Raw genomic sequence first — 5,128 nt, 5'->3', positions numbered from 1 at the left:
CTACGGAATAAAAACGGAAATTCTGAATTTGAAAAGTTCCAAACTTTGACAAAACGTCAATTTCATTTCCGACCATTCAAAACTTTGTTCTTTCTCCAAAGTTTGATTTCTCAGCTTAAAGTTTCCCCAGCAAATAATCCGAAATCAGGCACTTTTGGAACTTTTCAAATTCGAAACTTCAACCCTCCCCCTCCCCCCCCCCCCCCGTGACAATTATCCATCACTACATGCCTCTACCTATATAAAAACCAGCAAACCCAGCATGTAACAAATCCACGAAGGATCTTAACTGTAGTCGTTCAAAGTCGTTCGTTAGCGCAGATCTGTCACTATAAGACTTATTACATTACAAAGATCAGGCTAGACGTCGCGTCGCGTCTCTTTGGCGATGCTTGCATATATATATATACATATACATAGACGTACCTCCCCAACGGACACCGTTGAATAAACAAGAAGCGAATTCAAAGTCTCTCGTAAATATGTGTATATAGATAGATATAATATATACACATTACACACATTACACACGTGCAATACGTATAATCCTCTACGCCTACCTACAAGATTCACACATTCGCACCGCTTTGCTGCACCCACGCACCACACACGGTCACAATGTAAAGCAGCTCTCGGCTGCAGTAGATGTCGGAAGATATGCACGCCTGTTCCGTAATTAATTACCCTTTCGATATTGCGGGAGCAGCTTGCGCGACTCGTTCAAATCGGTATACGTGTAGGGGGGAGGGGGAGGGGTGAGGGGTGAGGGGGGGGGTAGATTGGTACACAAGTACGTAATGTATGGGGATTACGTATATGCCACGCGGTAAACGCAATCTAGTGAACGAGCTCAGTTCGGATTTGATTTTGATTTACTTTTTGTTTGGGTTTTAACATTTATTTATTTTATTTTTTTTTTTTTTTTTCTCTCAACTTTGTACTCCGCTTCACTTTTTATCGCGTCTTTACCGTGACGGTATTTTTTGAAAAATTGTTATATTATTTTTCTAGTATTTGAATCACTTTCTCTTCGTTTCGTGGTTCGCTTTTGAATGAATGTCGTTGTGAATATATATATATATATCGTTGTTTGTTGCGAAAAAGAAAGTGAAAAAATAATAATTGAAGAAAAAAAAAAAAAAAAAAACGAACGAACGAGTAAATAAATTGAAAAAACAGAGTATCGATTAAAAGTGAAATCTGAATTTACTGAGAATTCTAGGGTTTGAATGAAAAGAGAGAAAATAAATTTAAACAAAAAATAAAAAAAAATAAAAAAAAAGATAAGAATCATACTGAGAATTTTCAACAAAATTTAAAAACTTCACTCGAACGTAAAGCGTAAAGTTTCCGTTGCCGCGTTACGTGATACATTATATGTATACCCACATACAATATATATATATATATATATATATATATATATGCAGTATATATACTACTAGATACACATCCAGCGTCTAGAAGCGATAATAATTATCGATCAATATTTTATTCCGCGGAATTCCGCCGGTCTTAAGGCTTTCAGAAAATAACTTTACGAGCATCGATACGGATAGCCGAGCGGTTAATTGCCTTCGACGGTATCGTCGCATGCCCGCGTCTATAAGGCAGGGTGGCTGCATGGCATGGCGGTCGGAGTTGCAAGAATTATGCATTATACGCTATAGTATGCAGGTTTGTTGCCGTGTAATATAGAAATTTTAAATTCCGCCTCATCGTCCGTTGCAAATTGTCAAGTGTTTTTTCTTTCTTTCTCTTTTTATAATTTAATTTTACGGACAAGCTTAATCGAGCGAAAAAAAAAACCATCCGCAAACGTAGCATTTTCTGAAGTTCACCAGATTCCCCCCTCACAATGAAACAAAAAACGATCGGAATAAGTCAGGATAATTCGAAAAACTTCCTATCATTAAATTAAACAATTGTTCTGATATTATTTTTTAATTCTTTCGATCATCCACCCGTATAATCAGACATAATCGCTGGGCGAATTTTACATCAGTTTAGCACGCATTGTGTATCGCGTAAAGACGTGTATCATAAGTCTGACAATTACAACCGGCACGTTCCGCAGCTGCAGCAGCCAGCACATGTACATACCTATGTATAATGGTGTAAGCCTCTAGTTTTTAACGGAGTATAAATGCTCATTAGCATTCACCGTATTCCTTGTATCCAGTGCAGGTTGGATTCTCTATGCTGCAGAGTTGTTGCGGTGATAATCAAGGCGTTTTATACCTACGAGTAAGGTAAGCGATAGTAATTAAAAAGTAGAAACTCTAATCGGCCGAAGAAAACTCGTCGAACTTTTAAATCAATCGGGTTGCACAAAGTCGAACGGGGCGGGGTTGGAATTCTGAATTTGAAAAGCTCCGAATGCGCGTAATTCGGAATTTTTTTTGTTGGCGGAAGTTAAAGTAAAGAAATGAAACTTTGAAGAAATATGAAAGTTTTGAAGGTGCGAAAATCAGAAACATCGAAATTCGGAATGATTGAAGATTTTCAGTTCCGTCAATTTCTGGAATGGTGAAATTTCACCACTTTGAACTTTTTTTGTTTTCATATTTCGATATTCTTACGTTCGAGTATATTTCAATTTTCTAAATTTTACTCCATCGAAACTTTATTTTATCCAAATTTCGCTCTATCGGAACTTTATAATTTTCGTAACTTAAAATCTCGGAATCTGGGATTTCGGAACTTTTCAAATTCGGAACTTAACCCCCCCCCCCCCCCCCCCCCCCCCACTCACCCTTAAAGTTTCAACGAATTAACAATTACTTTGACATAATCCTGCACGTCTGCATACATACGCGAAGTCATTCATAACGAGTATCCGTTTGATCGTGTCACAATTACCGGTCATACAAATTGCCCGTCAATTTCGCAAATTGCAGGTTTGCAGAATGAAATCTCACAATCTGGAGCCTCGTGCAACGACGGCGGCAATAAGGTGGAAGGAAGCCCTCGTGAATGGTATACATATATATATATTTACATGTACATATATATATAAGTAAGTATGGAATCGTCGTTATAAAAGGATCCGTTCGGCCATAATCCCGATCGAACGGTACACGATGCCCATCTCATTCTGTCTATTTTCCCCTATAATCCACACTCGCACATCACGTACGTATACAAGAAGCAAGTATTCATTCAGCGAGGAAGGATGTACAGCTAGACAACCTCGAGACAAGGCCGCGATTCAATATCGTTGCAAGGATTATTATTGTGTTCTTTCTCATTCACGTAAATGGAAATTAGAAAATGACTGTCCCTTGTGACAGTAGAAAAAAGAAATGAAGTAAAGAAATTTTTATTTACTCCGATTCCGATAATTTACTGAAAATATCTACTTTCAATTTTAAAGAGTAGAATGGAACTTCATTTTTTAAGGGTAAAACAATATAATCTTCATGACTTTCGATTAGTGATCGCTGTGAAGCTCTCTGATTTTATTTTGGTTTCTTTTTCAAACTGAAAGAGGCTTGAATAATGCTGAAAAAAGGCGGACCTAAAATTGAGGATTTAAACAGAAATTTGATTGTTGAATTTATACCACTGAAATACTCAATTCGTTTTTTATTCTCTAAAAAAGTATTTCCAATATCAAATTTCATTACTTCAAAAAGTCGTTATACAAAACAATTTTACACTTCCAATCGTTTCTGAGACACCCTGTATATATGTGTTCAATATACACGGCAAAGTTATACATTTAAACGGTCAACGAAGTTGTTGCCGATCACCGTTCGATCGTGCAATTAAAATTCATACGTTTATGACCTCTGGCCTACGTTTCTCGCGTTTATGCTTAATTGGCATCTCCCGACGCGACGAGATGAACACAGAAAAGGCATTCATACATTCATACATACATGCAGTCTCCGGATAACCGCAAATAATTCGCGAACATAACTCACATCAAGCAGAGCACCTATAATATGAACTGTTATTCATCATATCCGCCAAAATGAAAGCGACCGCATGGACATTTCGTCATCGCGATACGTCTTGAGGATTCTGGGATGTAGGTACAGTCGGGCCAAAAGTCTGTCGAAACAAAAACACTCGGAGCTAATAAACGAACTGATCAATTTGAATATTTTCAACACCAGAAGTGTACGAAACACTTTGTTCCTAACACAGAAAAAAAGATTTTTTTTCAGATAGACAGATTCTGAAATACTTAAATTTCAATCTTAATTTAATTCATTCGTCTAAAAATTGTTACGTAAAATATTATTTTTCTTTTCATTTTTCGTTTTTACACAGTTTGTAACAAACGATATGTACAATCGTTATATATAGTTTACAGAAAATAAGTTTGTGATTGGGAAAAGAAAAAATAATAATTTTATACACTATTATTATCCTAAATTTAAGTAAGATAATTTTTGACCTGACTGTAAATATATCACGTTATAAATCTAGGCCATTGTAAAAGTTTAAATTTATCTTCTTCGTTCTCTCTGTAAAATTTTCAATCCTTACTTACTACCGTGCAAAAAGGTCCATTGCGCAGTGTTCAATGCGAAAAGATGCCAAATCGAAAAACTAGAACTAAACCGAGAAGGTTTCGTTACATGTAACGAAAAAAACAACAACAACCAAATCGAGCAACATATCTGAGAAAAAAGAAAAAAAAAAAACTAAAATCAGGCCATACAACTATAAAGCATCTCTCGAATAGCTGTAACAATGATCATCATCGCATCGTTTTATATTAATATGATGTGACGTATTATTATGACGGATCACGAGCCAGCGGGATCGAGAAGATCCATATGAATTTCTATTATACCGATCTCCGATTATCGGGGTATAACGCAGCCTACTTACTCTTTGATCGAAGAGGGCAAAGCCGTTCCGATACTTAGATCGACGACTCTGTAGCAACGAACGCTGGCAAACAGCTGCGAGATCATACGGTGACCTCTGGACCATCTGAGTTTGATCGATAGCTTCGTAGCGCGATCGACCCACGGTTGATCAACGATAACCGATCTTCGCCTCCGATGTCGGTGATCTTTTACCGATCTTTGAATATATATATATATATATATATATATATAGTCAACGATACGCGGAATAATTAACAGGTGTGTATACAACAATGAAT

Source organism: Diprion similis, chromosome 7 (genome assembly GCF_021155765.1).
Source record: "Diprion similis isolate iyDipSimi1 chromosome 7, iyDipSimi1.1, whole genome shotgun sequence".
Classification (NCBI taxonomy): domain Eukaryota; kingdom Metazoa; phylum Arthropoda; class Insecta; order Hymenoptera; family Diprionidae; genus Diprion; species Diprion similis.
The sequence above is the reverse complement of the archived record's forward strand: the minus strand, read 5'-3'. Positions refer to the sequence as shown.